This window comes from Gallus gallus, chromosome 2 (genome assembly GCF_016699485.2).
Source record: "Gallus gallus isolate bGalGal1 chromosome 2, bGalGal1.mat.broiler.GRCg7b, whole genome shotgun sequence".
Taxonomy (NCBI): Eukaryota; Metazoa; Chordata; class Aves; order Galliformes; family Phasianidae; genus Gallus; species Gallus gallus.
Genome location: NC_052533.1, coordinates 96,448,899 through 96,471,966, shown reverse-complemented (window position 1 = coordinate 96,471,966; position 23,068 = coordinate 96,448,899). Strand labels below are relative to the sequence as shown.

Below are 23,068 nucleotides of genomic sequence, written 5' to 3'. Positions count from 1 at the left end.
TTTTTAAATGTCAGAAAATTTCTCATTCTGCACGGGGCAAAACCGAGCCCCGGCCTCCCCCAGCCGTTCGGTTTCCCTGTTTACCCAGGGTCCTCCTTCCTCCGTGCCCGTGTGACTGCCCCCAGCATCTCACGGCCTGACAGGCAGAGGCAGAAGGGGCACCGCGGGCAGGGAGGGCCGCGGGGGGCCGGCCGGCGCCGCGCACATCCGCCCGGCAGGGGGCGCTGTGAGCTGCGAGCCGCGCCGCGGGGAGGGGATGGCAGGGAGAGAAGGAGGGAGGCAGGGAGAGAAGGAGGGAGGGAGAGAAGGAGGGAGCGCTGCCGCCCCTCCCCCGCTTCCTCCTCCTCCCCGCCCGCCTCCCTCCCTTCTCCCTCCTCCTCAGCGCCGGCGGCCCCGCGCCCGGCCGCCAGAGCCAGACTCGCCGCAGACAGGCGGCAGCCAGCGGAGCGGGCAGGGCGGGGGGAGGAGGAGAAGGAGGAGGAGGAGGCGGTGGCGGCGGCGGCGGCGGCGGGGCTGGGATGAGTTGGAGGCAGCCGCGGCCGCAGCCTGCGCGCAGGGAGGGAGGCGGCGCGGCGCCCCGCGGGAGGCCAGCCCCGAGCGGGGGCCGGGGGGAGGTGAGTGCGGGCGGAAAGTGCCGGGAGGCCCCGGGGTCGGGAGCGGGGAGGCGGCGAGCGGCTCCGGCGGCCCCGTCGCTGTCTGCCGCCTGCCTCTCGGGGCTGCCCCCAGGTGTTCGGTGCCGCTGACAGGTAGCGGGGGGACGCGGGGGCTCGGCCGGCGGCGGCGCGGCTGAGGGCGGGCGGGGAGCGGCCAGGTGCCGGCGGACAACTTTTACGGGAAGGGAACGGGGCGGGGGGCGGCCGGGCGCGCTCCGATGGATGACCCGCGTGTCATCGTGCCGATTTTCGGGTTCGGTTAAAGTTTATCCGCAGAAACGTAGTTGTGAAACCCGTCGCGTCCGCCTCCATCCTTCGCGTCTGGTGCGCGCATCCCAGAGGTGTGCGTGCCCTCAGGAGCGGGGCGCGGGCTGTGGCGCCGTGCGGGGCTCTGGGCTGTCGGGAGGAAAGACGGGAAATGGGCAGAATGCAAAAATAACTTTTTTTTTTTTTTTTTTTGTATGGAGGTGTATCACGTTAACACGTAGGGTGGTGAAGGCTCTGGTGGGATTTGGTTCTCGGGGAGGCTGTGAGCCCGGTGTGGTTGCTTTGGTGGCTGCGCAGGAGGACAGCGGTCTGGTGAGCTGGAAATAGCGCTGGGTGCTGTAGGAGACTGCGGGTTTGCGAGCGGGTACCTTCCTGTCAGGAAGGGGAGCTCAGAGCTCGTCTCTTCTGGCACGCCAAAACTTCTGCGTCAAACGTGTGGGGAATGGGAAGGTGCAGCGCGTGGTGTGAAGAGCGGAGCACGTGCAGCACCTCGGCTGTGAGGGCCCCAAAAAGGGTGAGGTTCTGCAGCGAGGAGGGCGCGGATGAGGTGAGGATGTGGTGGACGCTGTGTGAGAACAGCGGTGAGCCCTTCTGCGAAGCGCCTTTGGCTTTCCAGCCTTCAGCCCTGGGTGCTGCTGGGGCACGGAGGTGCCGCCCTGCCCTCCGGCTTCGTTGCTGGGGTGAGGGCTCAGAGAAATGCACTCCTCGCAACAGTCCAAAATAGTTTAAGTAACGTCTGCGCGCTGTTGAGTGGAGATGAATAACTGCGTGTGGTGCGCACGTGTCTGCTTCCGCTAATGAGAATATAATAATATCGCGGCTTCGTGGCTGTAAAGCAAAGGGGAAGGCCTGCTGGAAGAGCAGCATGCCGGTGGGAAGTCCTCTCACATCCTCTTGTCCACGTACGCTGAGATAGCAGCGGTGCTCCGAGCGTCTGTGCTGGTGTTCTGGCACCAGGCATTTGGTTAACGTGATCCACGGGGTGAGCGGAGCCAGGAGAGTTTGGGTTGGAATGCATCAAATACACGTAGTTACGTATAGAAGGGAAAATGCATCTTGTCAAATATCCCGTATTTTATATCAGCGTATTTAATTCAGATTCTTTGATACGCGGAGACCACTGCAGCACACGCATAAGAGGTATTGGTATTCACCAGCAAGTTAAGATGTCTGGGCAGGCCGAAATGAAGATAAATGTGTAACATAGGATGGGTTAACAATGTGAGACCAGATATTTCAAAGCGGTGGTTTGTGTTAATTGAAACATTATGGGCACTGGGCAGCTCTGGCTGGTGGAGCTGGAGCTCAGCCCTCAATGCAAGTTGCAGAAATAGGAAGAAATGGGGATTCAAGACTGAGGCACATGAGGACTGAGTTTAGTAAGATGCAGACTGCCTACCAGTAGCCAAACCAAGCAGTTCAGAGCTAACCTGCCCCGTGATGGGCTTTAAGTAGATAAAATGCTGTTTTCTCTGCACAGAACCCTCAAGCTGAGACCTGTGAAGTTAAGTTGCTTTTAGTTCTCCGTTCACTGGGGGTTCCAGGCCCCGTTTCTTGTTTCTTTTTTTGGAGGGAGAGAGTTTTCCATTTCATTTTCTTGTCCAAAATTTAGTATTCTTTTCCCCAGCTGCCCTACAGCACCTTCTGTTCTGGTTATATTGAATTAAATTAATGTTGAGAGAAATTAAGCATTAAAAAGTGCGTGCCTGCCCAGCAGGTTTCACGTCGGCAGGAACGGCTCTTGCGTTGAACTTCGGAGCAGTCCTGGAGAAGTTCTCTTTCTGCCTGTAGTTCCGAATAGTTTAAAACAGTTCCTTGCAAATGAATAGCCGGAGAGGGAATACTTCTATAGATACTTCTAGGAGTTTGGAGATGAATTTCTTTGCAGATTGGTTCTGTGGTAACTGTGAAATTCTTCAATGGCACCAAGCTAGTATCAGCTGCTCGGCACAGGCTCCGATGCCAGAACAGCGGTGCATCGGTTGCTGGGAATCCAACCCCGTAGTGAAATGATTCATACGTGCACATTTTCTTTTCTCAGTTGACAGCTATTTTTAAGGGTAGCCGTCTTGCCTAGAAGGTTGATGTCTAAGCAAAGGCAGCCCAGATAGCTAAAAATTTCTTTCCCACCAAACATCATCTTATTTTTGCCAGACTTCTAATATGTACACTAAAACATTTAAACTGAACTGATTTTAATTGATTTCTTGTTAACTCTCTGCTGCTAATTAGTCATTATAATGGGATCGTGATATTTTGGAGCTGCTGTCAGGAAACCAGCAAATTTCTGCACAAATCAAAATGATGGGTTTGAAGGAAATGTCAGTTTAAAATAATTTCTTTGTAAAAATGGGTAGCAGTGTCTAAATGGTAGCAGAGTACTCTATTAGCTGAATAACTTCTTGAAATTAATGGGATTCTCTAGGTACGTAAGGCTGCAGAAACAGTCTCGGAACAAAGTAATGACACGTTTGTCGGTGTCCTTCAACTTTTCCTGTGTGCTGCACAAGCAGAATATTCGGGTGAAGAAAAGCCGTTGACCTTTTTTTTTTCTTTGCATTCTTTTGAACCTTCTATTTGAAAGAAAAAGATAGGTTATTTATTTTAGAGAGGAGCTCTATGCGCTTACTTCTGAGACTGTCGGTTGAGTGATAGGAACTGTGAGGAGACTGCAGTGGGAAGGAAGCCTGCAGGTTGGTAAGAGCGATGGCTGCATCTCAGTGTTTCTGTTCTCCATGCTGACAAAACGTCTCTGTATTCATCATCTATATTTATTTAATGTATGCATTTCAGTAACATATGCCTTGATTTAGCATATTTGGAAGATGCTAAATGTAGGTGCATTGTGCTGAATGCTTTTTCTTACCGAAAGCAATGAAGATTTTCAAGTACCCACATTGCCATTCATTATTGCTCAGCATAATAGAAGGTAAATTCAATCTTCGTGATTAAGATTATTTTGGTCACAAGAGACAATGGAATGAAAATGAATCATTTTCTTGATGTTATGCTGGGTCTGTGCTGCTCATATCTGCCTTTCTTTTCCCTAAAATCCTATTACGGACAGCACTCTGACCTTTTAAACGATCTTGCTCTCTGTCAAACTCTTCTTTTAGATAGGAGACAGAAATTAGGAAGAACGTAAATGCAATTTCTCTTCTTATTGCCAGTGGAGAGCTTTCCTGGATTTGAATGAAGCGTTCTTTGTGCCAAATGGTTGACTTTTCCTGAATAAAATCTCTTTAGGGCATGCAGACAGTCCTCTGGTTAATATATTGGCATTCCCAGAACCCACTAAAACTTAGGCAGCTTGCCAGACACCACTTAATGAGGATGCCAAGTGTCTGGCACAAATCTGCATGAAAACCAGCAAAGAAGTTGGGGGTGGAAGTGCATGCAGTGGGGAGAGGGCTGGGAAAGCAGCACATCCACACCCACCGTTATTTTTAATGTCTGCCTTTCACAGATAAACTGATTGGAAACCTTCCCTTCTGGATTTTGGAAACTTGCTGCGCACAAGAGTTTGGCTGCTACACCTTTGAGGCAGCCGTGCAGTCTTGGGAAATTGTTTCATTGTGGAAGTGGTTTATGGGTGTGGGGATTTAGTTTTCAAGGAGAGGACCAAAAGAGGATGGGATTTGCGATTTATTATCTTCTAAAACTGAAAAGCACATTGGCTTGGAGCAAGTCGCTGATGGCCAGCATCCCTGCAGAAAGACTGATCAGGGTGCGTGGCAAGGGATGGATGAAGTGGTGCTGCAGGAGCAGTGCTGCACAGTATAAACTGGTGGTGGGCTTCTGCCCCGTGCAAATGATGAGGTCTTAGTGCGTGTTAAGCAGAGGTGCATGGACTTTCTGGTATGATGGTTGGATAACTCTTAAAAGAAAGGGGGGGAAAAAAGTTCATGCTGAGGCATTTTTCCATTAGAATGACAGAAGAAACTTAATATATTACTTTGCGTTGAGTCCAATGCTTAGTCCTGAAGGTTGAAACTGATTGAACAAAGTTGTTATATTCCAAACTGAATGTTATATGAGACATTGAAAACACCAACATTTTCAGCATTTTTCCAAGACTGTAGTCTCTCTCTTGCTCAGCAAAAAACCGGTAGTGCTATATAGTCATTTTTTAAGTAGATAGGTGTCTGTATAGGTAATTTTAAAGTAGATAGGTTAATAGTTTTAATTGAAAATTTATATCTAAAATCATTATTTTAACTCTAATAGAAGGATTTTTGTTTGTTTTTGCTTATAATTGAATGCAGAAATGTGCGTGCTTGTTACTTGCTTTTCAGTAAAGTTTCAGTTGTGCAATTTTGGAAAACTATTCATCTTATGAGGAATTTTGTGCACTGCAATAATAACGTGTAGCAGAGCTTTCGGGTAGGACTAAATTATAATTTACTGTTTGGTTTCGTTTGGTTTCACTAAGGTGAGGTGATAAAGCAAAGTATTAAACTTTAGACATTAGTGCCAGCACCAATGGAAAAGGGATAATTGCATGGATTATTTTGGGAGTTACATGGAAATCTTTGAATAAAATGTTGAGAAGTTTTATCTGTATTGGCACTGACTGCTCGCTGTCTACAAGACAGGAGAAACAAGTGGTGAGTGTGGTGGGCACTGCCCCTGTTTTCCAGCTAACATGTTTAGGATTAGTGTGAAAAGGCAGGATGGTACCTCCTAGAAAAGCCCCCAGTGCTCAAACGCTGCACGCGAGAATGAGATGGGATGTGTTGGGGAAGTGTCCTCGTTGTCTTTGCATCTCTAAGTGCTCTTGATTTTTTTTCCCATGCTAAGCATCCTGGTACCCTTTTCGTTAAAAATGGAAGCTGTCAATGAGTCTGCTTCTCCAAAGTTATTCACCATATTGAACTCGCTGTTGCCTGTAAAAGACAAGTTTGGAGATCTTCATTTGTGTCTTCAACGTATCGTTCTGTTCATGTATTCTGGAGTTGTCTGTAAAAGATGTAACGACTTGGAGGAGAGAAGTGCTCTTATGAATAATTGTCTGATAAACATCTTGAGGTTTGAATGGTTCTGCCGTGATCTTTGACCACAGAATATATTTTAGTAATGATCTTAGACAGTAGGATAAAATTGTATTAGAACGCATGTTCGCGCTTAATAGAGTCACGTCTGAACTCTCTTCAGCATGAGAGAAGGCTGGAAAGGTGTTTTCTGCATAAATCCTGTTCTTACTCAGCATTCAAGAGTTGACTCACGTGCTTATTAATACCGAGCACATGCCAGTATAAGGCTGCTGCACTTTGTTTTTTATTTTCCGGGTCCAGTACTTGCAGGCATCTTCAGACAGGGCTGTTTTTTAATCATGGTTTCATCTCATCTTGATTCCATGGATTATGAGAAGGAGAAATGTGTGATTCTTTCTTAGTTACCTTTTAACGTGGTGTACCTGAGCCTATTGGTTTGTCACACCTGTAGCCTATTCTCCGTTTCGTAGAGGGAAAGGAGTGGGCAGTCTGTGACTGACATATGAAGCTGTTTCTTTAATGAACCTCTTCCATTTTTTTGTGAATTTTTTACTGTGTGTTAATCAAGAGTGATCCATTATTACTTTGGGCTTGTAAACACCTTTAAATGTTCCATTAGGTATTTTAATGACTCCTGAAGCAATCATTTATATAAACTTTTTAGTCCTCTATCTACTAGGAAAGTACCTGTGTGCAGTTTTGGGCCGCTTGCTGCAAGGAAGACATTGAGGCCCTGCAGCATGTTCAGAGAAGGACAGCTGAACTCTTGAAGGGTCTGGAGCACAAATCTTGTGGGGAGCGGCTGATGGAACCAGAGCATTCAGTCTGGAGAAGAGGAGGCTCAGGGGAGACCTTATTGCCCTCTACAACGCCCTGAGGAGGTTGTAGTGAGGTGGGGGTCAGCCTCTTCTCCCATGTAACTAACAACTTGTTGTGCCAGGGAAGGTTCAGGTTGAATGTTAGTTTCTTCTCTGGGGGTGTTCAAGAAACATGTGGGTATGGTACTGAGGGACATGGGTTAGTGGCCATGGTGGGAATGGGCTGATGGTTGGACTAGGTGATCTTAGTGATCTCTTCCAACCATAACGATTCTGTGATATGTAATTGCCTACATGTAGAATTGTTACACCAAACTATTGAATGTTGCTTTGCTTTCTGCTTTTGCTTAACCAGTAGTTACTGTGTCAAGTGACGCTAAGAGGTATTTTGACCTGGATTATACAAAATTTCAACTGGATGTCGGCTGTGCTTTACTTGGGATTTTTCTAAGACAGAAGTGAGTTGCCTGGCTTCTGTCCTGTGGGTCAGAGCTAGGAACACAGCAGGAGGTGTGGGAGAGAAGATGAAGTGATGAACACTTAAAAATAACCTAATTTAATCTCCATAGCTGTTGAACTGGCACCTTCTGTGAATTACCTAATAGGCTTATGTTCTTCTTTTGTAATTTCACCTTAATGGATGACTGGTTTTTTTAGGTTTTGCCTAACTAGCGTTGAGCAAAATGAAAGTGAACATTTGTAAAGAAAGTATGTGCAGATAAGATACAGCACTCCTAAACGAAAGGTAACGGTTACATAAAAGCTAGAGTTGAGCTGACTAATAGCCTTTGTCAGCCAATGCAGTTGATGTGCAGATATTTTGTTTTACAAAAGGTTTGCATTAATTATAACTCCTCACCAGACTTGTATGGGTAGTGGGAAAGGAGAGAGTTCTATAAATATTTCCAGAAGTGTTGTTTTCTTTATTTGTGACTCTTTCACATTCTTCTTATTGTTTTAATAACCTTCCTAGCAGGTTTCTAGAAACAGCACATTTTAGATTAACTTTTAGAAAATGCTCAATTGTCACTTTAAATGTCTTAAATTGTGAGTTGTCTTTATTCAGTCGGAAAGCTTAAAGTGATCCATCTCTCCAATCAAAACAGCTTGCAGTATGTTGAATGCAGGTACGATTTGGTACTTACTTTCATATAGATTATAATAATAATAATAGTATTTTTTTCAAAAAGCTACCATCTGTTGGTGAACAGAAATACTGCCAGTGTTTGTCAAATGTGTGCTTTATCTGACCTGTTCTACTTAGCACCTTATGGCAAAGCTTTCTCATCAAAGCGATTCACAAATATCTTTATTCTTATAATGCCTTATTAGATTGATAACAGTGATGCTATCACTTTTTAATGTAGGCATTAATGCACTGAGGATTAGAGAGATAAAAATCTCTTTAGCTGCAAGACGAAGTTACCTGCAATAGGTATAGAGATTAGCTTTCTAACTCATAGCTGTAGGTGAAAATCACTTTTGTTCTAGTGATCTTCACAGCCTTTTGATGAAAACAGCTGGTATTGTGCAATGTTTCTACAGCAGAAAGCTAGAAATAATATCTTTTTTTGTGGGTGATGGCTTGGCAAGTAGGTGAATTTCAATAAAGAGATACAGTGCTGGTGTTTACGAGTGCTGATAAGGCATAGTAATGAAGTAAGCATTTGGTTGATATATATTTTTTGGAATTACCTAAAACTCTCACTAACCGGGAGGAATGAGAAGAAATAGAAAAAGATGGCTTCTATGGGCTGCAGAGGAGGAGGTAGATGCACATGATATCCTGCAAGTGTCATTTGACATGATGAGTTCTCTCTTAAGTTGAATATGCAACCAGGAGCCGACTTTGACTTTTCCCGTTCCCTGTTTTCCTCTGGGTATTGTTAGAGGTTGGAGATAAGAGCCTTTAATTATATCTACATGGAGACACCAAAGGAAATAATTTGAAGTGCCAAGTCAAGATGTATATGTTGAAGTATGTTAAACTTGTGTGTGAATGCTGTGTTGAATATAGAACAGCCCCTTGTATCTCTAGCGTGAATCAGTCAAAGGTCATTTTACATCTGAATGAGAACATCATTCAGAACGTAATTTGAATTACAGTGATCTGAAACCATCTGTGTATGAACGAGAGCCTCTTGACTTAGATGTTTACTTTACCTTAACTTCAACACTTTATCATGTACTTGATTTATCTTGACTTTTGTCAGTGTTGCTATTACTGATCAGTTTTCATGATGCCACTATGAAGTGGCATCTTAGCTGGAGCTAATTGCAGACTGCCAAGTGATCATAATTTAGTCAGAAATGGCAATTTGCTGAGCTTGAGATGATTCATTGCAAATATTTTAGATTTGACAGACTTTCACTCAAACCAAGACAAGATATGACCTCTCTTTGATTCCCAGTGACCTGTGGGTTGGATGTAGGCCTGGTGTTTTCAGGGTCCTTGACATGGAGCAGAACTGCTAAGGATCCTACTTGGTGACCAGGGACACCGTGTTTCCAGAAACAGGGGATTTACTTGCATAGGCTGTGTGAGAAGTCTATTGCAGAGACTTCTCTCTGCAATAAACCTTGTGGGACCACCTCAGATTTGGGCCCTGCAGTGATTCTTTGTATTTGCATATTGAAACTGGCAGCCCTCCAAGCAGTAAAACTAAGAAAAAAATAAATTCCTACTCAGCAGCTGGTAGGAAATGCAGAGAGATTGAGTTCCTTTTGCTTTGAAACAAATTAATAACACTGAAAAATATCTCGCAGCCCAGAAACTGGCTGGTTCTAGGCTGAGCTGTGTTTCACTGTGCCTATGGGGATGTCGGTTAATATCTGTCTTGCCACTTCTTTTTAATCTGCGGTTCACCTGAAGAAGTTCCTCAGGAGTACTAAATCCTTTGTTGTCTTAAGGCTTTCATTTGCTTTCTGTCATATTAGCCCTGACTATAGAGGGTTGGAAGTTGCACTCTGCTATGCCTTACATAGGAGGACATACATAAAGAACATCTTGAAGCTCTAATATTCTAAAGGGTTAAAAGGAACTGTGAATCGTTCTGAGAAAAAGGTAGCTCTATTCTTTACTCTGTTTCTGTCCAGCTGAGCTTGTCTCCCAGAGGGACCATTGTATTGCAGGAGAAGAGGAACTGCCCAACTGAAGTAGATGCAGATGCAGTGTGTATGTAGCTGAAAATTCTTTTTTGCTTGTTTCTTATTTATTGTTAGCTACCATTACAAAATTAAGACTCCTTGACATTCCTGTTGAGGTCTGTGATGTGATGGTAGTTGAAATTATGTTCTTTCTCTAAAATGATAAGGATACCCTTTCTCTTTGCTTATAAACGTTCTATTCAATACGTTAATTCAAGGATTGTTGTGTTCCTCTTATTAAAAAGCAAACAAACAGACAAAACTTTCCGAACTTACTGTCCAACTTGAAGCTATAATGCTCACTGAAAGTTGCTTCTTACGTGAATGAAAACTTGAGATCATAGAATCAAAGAATGGCTTGGGTTGGGAAGGACCCCAAGGATCATCATGCTCCAACCCTGGCAGGGCTGCCAGCCTTCACATTTAATACAGGCTGCCCATGGCCCCATTCAACGTGGCTTTGAACAACCTCCACCATGATGGTGTAGTTGAAGATGCTGAAAACACAAGAGTCTATTCAATAAATGTGGAGACAAATGAGTTGTGGTATCTTATTTGGTGCACATTTAATTGACACATCTAAGTTGTTTGCATACTTGATAAGTTTAAGGCCGCTGTAGCAGAGGCAGATAGATTTTTGCAGAATAAGTTTCTCACAGACTTAGGAAAACACACAATTCCAAACACATTCCCTGTCTCAGTGAGTCGATTTGTTTTTAAAAATTTAAACTATTTGTTTTTGAATTTTTGTCACAGAGTTGTAACAGTCTCAACAGTCTGTCTGTCATGGGTTAGATGGTATAGCAGGTTCTAGAAGCAAGAGAAAATACGTAAGATATCTAAATGGTGAATTCTTCTTTTTGGGTGAATGATAAGAGTGAACTTACGGGATGCAAAGGACAGTCTCTTTTATCGCAGTGTAAAAATATTAAAGGGATATATTTTTTTCCCCTGCTTCTGATCATGGTAAGTAAAATACTCCTTTTTCCTCTCGTGTACTTGTGATGTTCTCAGGTGTTCCTGCCACCTTACCAAAAAGCAAATGCTGTTTGCATAGGTTCTCTTATTTCTCAGATCTCTGCTGGTTTTCTTGGCACTCCTGTAACTGAAGACCTCTTTCTCCCTCTCTTGTACTTCAGGATGCAGACATTTCAGGGAAGTCATGCAGCTGTAATGTCTAAATGGCTTCCTCTTCTTTGCTTTCCCCATCCACCCCAACTGAGAAATTCCATATGGAAGCTCTTTGGTATCGGTAACAGCTGAACAGCAGATAATTTTTTGCAGCCTCAGAGCTGTAATAGTCGTATATATCCATAGTTACGGTATGCATTCATGGTATGGATCTTCTGGTCCTTACAGTTTCTCAAGGCTCTTGTGATCATTCTTGGTGTAGCATTTCCCCTATTTACTGTTTCTGGTTGAAAGTAGTTTCTTTCAACGACAAAAAAGAAATAAAATAGGATTCTGCCATAAACTTTATTTTTAGGAGGTCTGAATATTTCAGAGTCCTGTGTTGTGATTCAAAAACTGTGCTCCCTTCTTTCATCTCTAGGGTTTATAATAAGGTGTCAGCAATGATCTAGTCCATCTGGGAGCTTGCATCAATACTTGGGAGAGCCATATGTGTCTGCCTCAAACAAGGCTATAGAAAAGTGTTCCACTAGCAACCAAGATGTCATCCATCTGCTAGACAATCCTGTAGCTAGTTAGCTTAATGACGTATTTATTTGCCTAGATGTTTCTGCGTTGCAGACTCCAGCTTTCCTCCCTGTTCAGATTAATATCAGAACCTCCCTGCTCTGGAGGAAAAAAAAAAATGAAACCTGCCCATTCTGGAGAATGTCAGGAAGTTTGTGGCTGGCTGGATCTCCTGCATTTATCTCCACGATGAGCATGCTGTGCGGGCAGCCCATGCGGCACAGGTGTCTGGTGGCGGGGAGCAGCCGGCCAGACACAGGACCTGGGTGACCTTAGATGTACATAGAAATCCAATCATGCTGCTCCTGCTTTAGGGTATTATTTTAGCACGCGGGCTGCCTGAGGATTGCCTGCTGTGGCACTTAGAGCCCGAGCTGTCGTAGTGAATGCTTTGCACAGCTACATAGAATAAGCCAGGTGATTATTTCTCTTTGTTGCTTTCCCATATATGTTTATTCCAAGACTAAGGGGCTCATAGTCTTCAATATACGCATTCTGGATATTTGCATTCTTGGGTGGACCTAAAGACAGAGTTGCAGGAGCAGGGTGGCAGCGTGCCGTGGGAAGCAAAGCCCTGTAAACTTCAGATACTGTTCATTCTTGCTGTGGTAAAATAGAGCACGTTGGGGCTGACTGGCATCGATTTTTTTTTTTTCCAGCCGCTCTATCTACTGTTTATTTTTAGTCCAAAGAGGCTAAGTCACTGTTGCAAATTCTAGGCTGATCTGATTTCTAATCTGTCTGTGACTCAGAGTGGAGTTGAGAAGGGGACAGAACAACAGAGAAAATGCAGATCTAGAGGGAAAGAGGGCTTTATGTTCATGGCAGTTGTATTAATTGCTGTTGAGGTAATTTGGTGCATTTAACCTTCAAAATGGATGTGTGTGGACAAACAGCTGTGCAGTCGGGTTTGTCTGTATATCTTTTTTTCCTGTCTTGGAAGGGACGTCACATGCAGAGTTATTAATTTCAGTAGGGCCTTGGAAATCATCACAACTTTTTTCCCAAATAAAGGTATTGGCATGTTTGGAGTGGAAACAGTGATATCTGCTGATTTTAGTAAATTTTACCTGGTAGTATTTCTGTAAAAATCAGTGGACATTGATAAAAATGAACTAGGCGAACTTCAGTGAACAACCAGTAGTCTATGCAGGTTCTACATAAGGCTGAGAAAGAGGCCCAAAGTAAGGTGCAGAAGCAAATTTCTTTCTTTGCTGTATGCTAGAGAGCTCTCTGCTTACAGGTGTAAAATGTGTCTTGTGGGCAGCCTTAAGATGAATAGGGAGATTGTAAGTGAAATGGGGGAAGCTTCATGGAGTGTAGAGTTGTCCTGGCACAACGTAGATTGAAGAGGTGAACTGTGCTTACTCCTGCTTCATCTTCTGATGATACAAAGAGAGATGAGTAATTCAGACTGAAAGAGACCTTCTGGAATTCATCTTGCCCTACTCCTTCTACTGCAGGTCAGACTTTGTTGTAGTGGAAGAAAATGGAGAATATGAAGGAAGGCAACCTTATTTCTAAACATTCCAAGTGCCAAAAAAGAGCCAAGTTTACATGAAGTCTTGTTCCAAGCAGAAAGGAGTTACTGACTTGTGAAGCTGCTGCATGTGGCTAAAGTTGTCAGCACTGTTCTATGTCCTTGAGATGTTGTCTTCAACGTGTTGTCTATGTAATAAGTCACAAATCATGTGGTTTACTTTCCAAGAAGGAAACCACTGCCAACACTTCAGTGATACAAATGTGTGCATTTATGCTTGTATCAGGTCCCTCCTTTTGCCTCAGTGCTACTATTGGTTGTTCCAAAATCACAATCAAACAACCCTTTATGCATCTTAAAAAAAAAAAAAAAAAAAAAAAACACATGGATTATATTGTTTTAATTACCTCGCAGAGGTAATTGATGGGTCAGAACAACACTGATTAAGTTTTTGGTAAGGAGGGGATTTTACATCTTGCTGAAAAGATCCCATATCAAAACGTGATCGCTTTACAGCAGAATGAGAAAATCACATTTCTGTTTTTCAACCAAAGTTATGTTTATATTGGATCAGTTTTCATCTGTAGTCTTGTATGATTCCATGCAGAATAAAAGGGAAAAAAATCATCCCACAATGTTATGAAACGTTTTAAGATTTCTACCTTATAAAATGCCTATTTCAGTTTTTATTTTGCTGTTAGTGTCTTCAAAAGGATACGTTACAAGGAGTATTTCTGCTTTGATTCGTTAGATTTTCTAACGGAAAAGAGATATACAGGAATGTTACTGACAAGACATGCAAGCTTCTTTGGGAGCTTTGCCTTATTATTTAGTTGCACGACTTTGCTTTTTAATGTTCTCTTAGTTTTTTTGCATTTAATTGCAAATCTGCAACTTTTTTTTTTCAGAAAATTTATTAAAACTGTTGTTTTAATTGATTGCTTCATTCCTCTTCACATTTGTTTTGCAGGGTAAGAGTGCATATTACTGCATAGGAGGGTCTTCCTGATTGTCCTCTGCTGTTGAATGATTTATCTGACTTCAGATTAATATTGCTAGAAATTCTTTCTTATGTGTACAGATGCTATATTAGATGCCCACTATATTTGTATTTTTTCATGTCTTCTGCTGATTCCCCCCTTTTCATTTCCCTTTTGCTAATTCTAAATGGGTGGGAGCTTTCTGCAGATGGAAGAGGACTTAAACAGAAATCTGGTCATTTTGAACCAGCCCTGTAATTCTCTTCACTTTGAATTGAGGCAAATAACAAGCCAAACAAGGTTCAGGCTCTGAAGAGTGGCTGTGTAATGTCTTCTTCCCATTAGCCAAGTGTTTCCCTTCTTCCAGCTCTTCATGTGTTGATGAGTATCTGATTTTTCATGTCATTAAATGTTCCTGTCCAGTTATGCAGAAGTGCTGTGTTACGAAAGAAGATTACATGCTTGACTTCTGCTCAGGTAATTAGCATAAAATTTGACTGTCTTATTCAATTAAGTTTGTACGTACCAAGACAGTTTGTAATGCCGACTGACCAAAAAAATCCCAAACCTGGCAGGGTAGAGTACATCTTTGTGGAGTCATTTCTAGATTGCTGATGCTTGGGTCTCTCAGTAGTAAGTTTTAAGGCACTATGGGCTTGGACATTCAAGATGGAGGGGAAGAAAACAGAAGTGACAAATTGGAAGTTCCTAAACCTTGTTGTTGAGTGTTTGACGCTAATTTGTGTTATAATCTTTATACTACCCAAGTTAAAAGAAAAAAAAAGCTCAGAAAGTGAAGAAGGTTGTCTTTGACTTTTGCCTTGAAAGTTTCTTCTGTGAGCTTTCATGTATGATAGGCTCAAGTGCTGTATGAGCCAGCAGGTTTTTTTCCAACATTGCTCAACGGGCTAGAGCTTGAATGCATAGTTGTGGATGGAGACTGTCTAATCGAGGAACAGCCTGTAGTGTGTTATCACGTCAAAGTCTGAACCACGAGTAATGCTAGATGGTAAAAAATTCACGTTGTTTTCAAATATTTGCTACTTAGGTCTGAAAGCAATTAGCTACCTTTTTAATTTCTCTTCAGCTGTCTGATTGCTGACAAAGCATGATTTTTTTTTTTTTTTGGTTCAACATTTTTTCATATCAAAGTAAATTACATGCTACAGGGCATGTTTGTTTTGTGGACGTCACTTTTACAGTCAAAACCTTAAGCTGCTGGATAAACAAGTCATCGTAATTAGGTATGTCTGTTTTCAGCCAAACTATGTCAGAATGTAAAACCATCAGATTAATTAGAGTTTGATTAAAGTGGCATGAGTATCATTGTGCAATCTCCTCTGCACTGTTTCTGTGCCTACCTTATTGAGACGGTATTCCCTTTGTAGTGTTAAATGGTCCTGCAAAGAGATGAGTAGGAGGTATTTTTTGCATTGTTTTTTTAATTAAGAATGATTATTGAGGAAAACGGCTAAGTACATGTTGATACGTATCTGAAAATGTTGTTTTGTCTGCTAATGTTTAAAGAAACGGGCTAAGGATGCTATCCATGTTTTTCATCTTCGTTTTAGATGGACTATAAAAGGTTAGTAGTACAAATACAAGACTCTATGTAGTTACCCTGTGTAGTACAAGACCCCATGGGTTACCACTCCAATGGGCTAGAGTGAGGTGGGATCATATTTAAAAAAAAGCATACCACCCAAACCAACCAAATATATGTATAACAGATGTAGATTTGTTACTTAGCTTAACAAATGCCTTGTTTAGTCTAGAACCTTTAAAATGAAGCTAGCCTGCAGAAAACTTCCAATTTTAAGTTCATGAATTTTTGAAATCCAGGATGAACTAAAGCAAGGTGCAAGGTCTTCCAAATAAAACTCCTGGAGTATATTATAGAGGCTTGTAATAATCGTACAGGTTTTTTTCTGTAATTACTTTTCTTTCCTCTACATGAGCAGCTGTTAGATTGCTACCATCTCAAACATTTAAGGAAGGAACTAGACACCATTCCTGTATTATTTTATATGCCCTTGTTCCTTACACTGCTTGGTGTAGAGGGCCATCTGCCATCTGGAACCACTAAGACAACTTCTGGACCTTTTCTTTACTGTTAGTTTAATTTTCCACTCTCTGCTGATTAGGCTATTTCTCCATCTATTTCCCCAAACCTTGGGAATCATACCTTAGTAAGGTTTTTCTAGGTGCCGGGTCCGAATTTGACCTTGTGAGTATTCAGGAAACCTTCTTGAGTGGGTTTCTTGTGGCCTCTGCATGGGATGAAGATGTTGCATTGTCTTCTTAGTGCAAGAAAGCTGCCAAGGCGACAGAAAGGTGGCACGCTTTATCACCCCTTTGCGCCAGCTTAGCTCTGGTTTGTTAAAAGCTGCAAAGTGAGACATGCCTGAATTGTAAGTGGGCAGTACTGCTTAATTCCCTGTTTGGTTCCATTGTTTGAATTCTGTATTTAAAAGAAAAAAAAAAAAAAAGGAAAAAAAGAGAAAGAAAATCCTCCTCTTCCTGTTTCAAACTCCACGTTACCAGTTGCCATGATAAAAGAGGATACATAGCAGTGTATTTTCCCTGGTTCGTACGTTTTTAGGTGGGTTTTTTTTTATTTTTTTAAAACATGGTTTTCTTCCCTCCTCAATCCTCAGCCAGATGATTGAGCTTAAATTAAATACTTCCTGTGTATGATTTTCAGGGAAGCAAATGTACTGATCCCAACTCTGCAGGAGGCCCGTGATGATGCTGGGGGCTGGCTGTGCTCACTGGCAAGAGTGCTGACGGCTCTAAGGACAGATTTCCCTGTTATGTCAAAGTCTGCGTTCATAACTGGAAATGTGGGACTGTTCTAAGTCGAAGCTCTCTTCTCTTTGTGTCTGTGAGGGAAATAAAATGTGTTTGCATTATAGGTTATTGCATATTGTGTCTACAAATGTAGATCGTCTTGGTATGGGGAGAACTTGTATTGAACGCATCAGAATTTGCTCTCAACAGTGCTTCAGTAATGTTCACATTGGTATTTGATGTATGGAGGTAGGTAAGAAGAAAAGACCTTCAAGGTAGATACTGTGTAGAAGGTATCTATGTAGTCCTCTGACTGTGGCTGTTGGAAAAAGAGACATTCACAATGTGCGTAGAATCACAGAATGGCCTGGGTTGAAAAGGACCACAACGATCATATAGTTTCAACCCCCCTGCTATGTGCCGGCTCGCCAACAAAGATCTTATTTTCTTGTATTTTATGCCAGATACAAAAATGATGGTTAACTTACTGACTTCCAGAAGGAGAGGTTCTTCTGTTCTAAAACTAGAACTGGGAAGACATTCATTCGGTGCGACAATATTGCTGGTTGTTCATGCTTAGGCATCAGTATGTTCTGAGTATCTAAGATCTTTGTTTCATTGCTAGGGAATAAAAACTGTGCTATGTCAACTGCCGCAATGTTTATTTTTCATGTGATGCTTGCAATATATTATGATGATATGAGGCAATCTGAGGGGGAAAAAAGATTCTTTAAGTAGTAGTATAAAATGATAATAGAAACACAGCAGGCAACTGTAGCCTTCCTTCATGATGCATAGGGTTGAAAGGTAAGTATGGAAACTTCAAAGAAAAGAAGCAGATCTTAGTAGTTTATCAGCGGGGCTGTTTAATGCAAACTAAATGATTCATTTGTGTGTTATAGGGGCTACTGTGCCACATGTTGTAAGTAACCTTTGAGGGAAAAACAAAATACAGCACTCAAAGCTTCTGCATTTGCTTTTCTTTTTTAAATCTGACAAATGAGAGCATGATGGCTTGGCTGGGCTGAGCTGAGCTGTTCCAACATAGGGATGCAGGAAACAATACTCTCATGTCTCTGAAAATATAAATCTGACAAAAATGCCTGTTGCTCAAGAGGACTGCTTCCAATTCACCAGTCACCTTACCCACATATCCCTCAGAATGGCATTCTGAGGGGGTTATTCTTACATCGATGTGCTTTTCTTTTCCTCTCTCCTCATCTTTTCTTCTCCAGTTCTTTGCGTTGTTGCCAGTGAGCTATTCTGGTTTTCTGCAGGCTGAGTTAACAAGCTAATATTGATACTTTCAGGTAGCTTATTCCCATCTGTTCTTGCAAGAGAATAAATGTTCTGACTAAATGCTGTAAGTATTCATAAAGCATTTCTTCAGAGGGGAAGGACTGCATTGTACGTTGGTGTTTGGGGTACTGTTGCTTTCTTTGAGTTAAAGTAAGCGTGTATTTAGAGAGGCAAAGAGATAAAAGGCAGTGGGGAGTGTAAATGCATGCATATGTACAGATAGATATAAAGAAAAAAAAAAAAGAGTAAATCTCACGTTTTTCACATGGATCTTTAAAATAAAGTGTCTGATAACTGAATCCTTTTGAGTAGTTTGTGCACAGTTACCCCTGAGTATACTTTCTTCTGTCCTTTTCAGTTCTATACTGAATGAATACCAGTGGGTTGGGAAAAATGCTTTGGGTAGTCTGTTTTGCTGTTGTTTCAGCCTATGGCTCTCGTAAACCCACATATTACTGCAGCAGCTGTTTTGGAAGGAGTAAGTTTCATAGTTACTTTCCAAGATGTTTATTGTTTTGTCTTTTTGCATGAAAACAGTTACCCAGGAGTGTGGGGCTCTACAGAGGATATCCATGTTATTTAATTATAGTGGTCTACACCTTTGTTGTTGTTTGTTTCTTTTTAAATACAAAATACTTTGTTTGAAAGAAACATACCAAGTAAGAGAAATGAGATGTGATCCTAAGGTACTTGGTTTTACAAAAACTAAACTGGATGTTGGCAGACTCTCCCACTGGTGCCTTGCAGACAGATAGCAAGCTGAATTATACATTCTAGGTGTGTCTCCTGTTGCATTTTGTTTATTGCTGTCATGCATACATCACATAATCAAAAAACCGATCTCTGTTGGTTGTTGTTGTACAGTGAGTTTTTCTCACTGTACCAGGCCTGGCCTGATTTCTAGAAGCATGTTCGTTTCCCCCCCCAATGATACTGCAGTGGGATGTGGTCACTACATAACAACTGCCATGTTACTCTGACTTCCATTTCCTGGCAATTTGACTTCACTACACTATGATGGTTTTGTTTTATTTTTATTTTTTTTTCTGTAACATATTCCAAAATATTCTGATACCTGAACAGTTTTTTTCTGTATTGAAGCATGCATGTTCATCAGTTACACTGTGTGCACCATACTCCAGTTTGGGATGGTTGTTGTCGCTAGGCAGTGCACAGGAGCCATGTAGTGCCGTCGATCTTGTGTAGGGTGGGTTGCACCTGGAATCCTTCAGTTTCTACTGCATGTCTGTGATCTGTTCCAGATATCCAGTCTCCTTGTCTGTTTGATTGCTGTTGCTGATGACAACCTGACCTGATCCCAAGGAGATGCTCTTATTTTCTGGCTGCGAGGCCAATCTAATGAACTTTTGGTATTGACTTTAAGCAAAATGTCACAGTATTTTGTGGAAGTGGAAGCTGTTGTCTTGACAACTGAAGTCCAGCTAATAATAGATAACTACAGAAACTACAAGGCCAAATATATTGTAATTCCTACAAAACTCAAACTTCTTTTTGAGCATGAGAGCTCATTTCAAGACATGCATTTATGTTTTGGATCTGTAGCATAAAGATGTCAAAGACATGAATGTGATGTACTGGTTTTATTGTGGAGTTCATCTGTGTTTGCTTTAGATACTGTTTTTCTGTGACAAAATGTCTTTCCTGTGCTAGTTCTCTGCAAAGTTGACTGTTTATATTCAGTAGTGGCTCTTCCTTACATTTAAACAAGTTAGCATTTCAAATGTGCATTGAAATTTGGGAATCACTGTCAATCCAACATACTGTTTGTACTTCAGATGAGCGCCGGCTTTCACTTGGGGAGCCAAATAAGAGGTTTATGGTAACTTGTATCCCCCATTAGAAGTTTCATCATTTCCTTTTTTTGTCCTTCGTTTACTCTTTTAACCATTTTAAAGTTACTTTTCGAATGTTATTTGTGCTGTGATTGGTTAATAGAGTAGAAGCAATGGCATGTAATGCGACAGTTGGAAATACTGGTAAAAGCTGTTTTTTCTTTATATTTATCAAAGCAGGAGAGTGGGTTATGATGCTCATTTCTGAAGAGGAATGGTAGTTTGAGCTCAGCATTAAGTTATTTTTTGGGACATGTGGTACTTTATAGGGAGAAGTATATATAATTTTTGTCAGAATTCACGTAGAAACATTGTGTTTGTTTATGGCATGACATAAAAGGAACATTCTGATTTATCTCCAGAACATTTCTGGAGTAGAGAAAAAGAGCTGTTAGATGACAGTGAGGACATGGTCTGTGGCAAGGGCCTTTGTGGGACTGTATTTTGGAGTGGGAGTTGGTGTAAATGTGTTCGGACAAGCTCAGGTGTTGTGTTTCCATCTGTGGTTTTAAGAGAGATTTAGCAGTGGGGACTTCTTTTTTTTCTTTAAAGTGTCTGACAAAGAAAGAAGATTATGTATAAAGTTGTTTAAGCTTGTAACATTACTACTCTACTGGAGCTGTGAAAAATCAGCTTGTAAATGTAATTTGGGAATGTAATTTGGGAATGCATCATTTATGTGCCTCACAACTGTGGAGATGACCGGGTTGCATTCTGACACTGTGGTTTGCCTATCCCCTACTAGAAGTACCCCCTGCCGCCCATCCCCTCTTGTTTCCTTTCCCTTTGCAGGAGCCCAGTTAAATGCCTGCTCTGCCTTGGGTGCAGCCTGGTGAAGACTTTGGATTGTGGAGTGCTGAGGTTGGAAGGGAATACTCTTCTGTACAACTACTGTTGTCCAAACAAATAGCCCAAAAGCAGATCAACAATCTGAGTAATGACTGCAGATCATTCTACGTAAAATTACTGAGGCTGGAGGTGCTAGACAGACTGTTAGGTCCTCTTTCCCCTGTTTAAATTCATGACAGGAAGATACCTGTTTTCCTCACGGCTTCAGAAATGTATTAAGTTCGGTGATATAATGAAGGAGAAAAACAGAAGTCAGGGCTCTGAAGTTGTAGGTAAGCCATGTAGAGTTTGAGTTGCCATCCTTTTCCTTCTGAACAATAACCTTAATGCTATATATCTCCCTCTTCCCTTGCTCATTTTACAGCTAGAGGTATTGGACCTCTAGCTGTTGCTGTTGTTTTTTAAAAACAGAAGTATGGCCATTTGTATTTTGTGACTTCTCAGGTGGAGCTCTGTTCTGCTGCTGCCTGCTTCAGGCATTGACTGCTCGAGAATCTGGCAGGGAATCCCCCTGTGTTCAGGTTTAACCAGAAAGAACCAGCTTATGCCTGCTTTTCTTTGAATAGCCTTAGAAGTGGACATTCATCAGAAGTTAGAGGATCTGTCTCTGCCTCAGACGGAGCTTTCTTTAATTTCTGTGTGTGATGATGCACTGTGCCTTTACTGTCATTATTAATAACAATGACTAACTTGTTTGGATAAAAAACTCGATTCTTCAGGCTTGCACTTAATGTCTGTATACTTTAATGACTAAGTTCAGTCAATTCAAGAGAATGCTTTTTAGATAAAAAATGGCTTTGAGTAACACACAAAATGCTGTCCTGCTGATTTCCGAGAGGGAAATTGCAGAACTATGATGTCGTGTTAAATATAAATTAGTACAGAGGGACAAATACCTGCTCAAGTTATAATAGACTAAGCACCTGTAACTTAAGTTGCGTGTTGCGTTCTATTGGAAGACTGTTCCAATTACTTGTATCTTTCCCAGCTTCTGAACTGTTGGAGCTGAAACTTGCCAAACTGATTGGAGTGATTATTCTGGGTTGGGACGTTATAGTGGAAATGCTAAGTCATGAACTGAACCAGTGATTGAGCACCAGGTGGGACGGCAGGGCCAGCCCAGGGGAGCTCAGGCACATGCAGTGCCCCTGAGTGACTAGAAGGGGTGGAGGCAGGATCCTTCCCAGACCTAACTTGAGGGTTGGCAGTGGAGGTGAAGGTATCTCTTGGCAGAGATCCCTTCCTACCTGAGACCTTCTAAAGGTAAGCGGCTCTTCTTCATTTCTGCATCTGTGGCTGCTGCATTTGGGCTTGTTCCCATTTGCTGTAGGCAAAGACTTTGCCACCCTGCTATTATCATGCCATTACAGGATTACAGAAGGGTTTCAGGTGAAACAAATTAGTTGAAGTATTTCTGATCACGAATTTAGAGAAGACTGCTGTCAGTGTTGTCTCAGTGGGAAGACCTAGGCCTCTCTTTTAGGGAAGACTTTATGGTTGGTGGCTGACTGTAGCTGGAGCTGGGCCAGTACAGCTGTTTGTGCTGCTATGCTTCAAACCAGAGTGCTGAAATCATGTGGATTTAGACCAATCCTGCAAGGGGAAGTAGGGAGTTACTGTTCCTGCAGATCATTTCTGCCATCCAGTATGATTGCAGCCGTGTGAACAAGTTGTGCAGGCACAGGATGGCAGCCCACGGGCTCTGCTGCTGAAGTCTGTCTTTCATCTAGCAGGAGCACAATGCTGTGTTTTACTCTAAAACATCTTGTTTAAGAAAACAAACTGTGTTTAAATGATGGTTTCTTGACAGATTGAATCTCACTGTCAGCACTTTGGGAGCACAGATGTGTGTGCTCTGTGATCTTGGTCTGCCCAGATGTACATGAACACAGAAGTGTCGTTTGTTTGGGGAAAGTGCCTCTTCAGGGGTCCTGAGTCCTGTCTGCATTCAAAAAGCTGCAGGAGGTGGCAGTAGGAATTTATAAGAAAAATAACAAGAAAAAAGACCTACTTAGAAACAAGGAACCTCTATAAATGACCCAGTGTGGAACGAGTATTACAAAAGTGGCTGTTTAACGTGTCAGCAAGGCAGTGGCTGGATTCAGAAGGGAAGGTTATCATGGACAACGTGAAGAATAACTAGAAAAATAACTTTGCTTATCACATTGGGTCACTGCCTTTGGATGGCATTTTTGTTTATAGCTGACTTAAAAAGCAATGAAAAATCAAGCCCTTTGGTT

At 42.0% G+C, this 23,068-nt stretch overlaps 1 protein-coding gene across 8 annotated transcripts in view; it reads left to right on the top strand.

Annotated features, from left to right (window-relative positions):
- LDLRAD4 (low density lipoprotein receptor class A domain containing 4) overlaps positions 1–23,068 on the top strand; it is a 291,190-nt gene that overhangs the window by 14,414 nt on the left and 253,708 nt on the right. For 3 of the 8 annotated variants that reach the window (XM_040685019.2, XM_015282455.4, XM_040684995.2), the window contains exon 1: positions 507–614. The exons of 3 other annotated variants lie outside the window; for them this stretch is intronic. The gene's annotated coding sequence lies outside the window, so the exon portion shown is untranslated. Of the gene's footprint in view, positions 1–506; positions 1,233–23,068 lie in introns of those variants that run through there. 2 more of the 8 variants (XM_046925113.1, XM_046925122.1) reach the window with 2 other exon arrangements.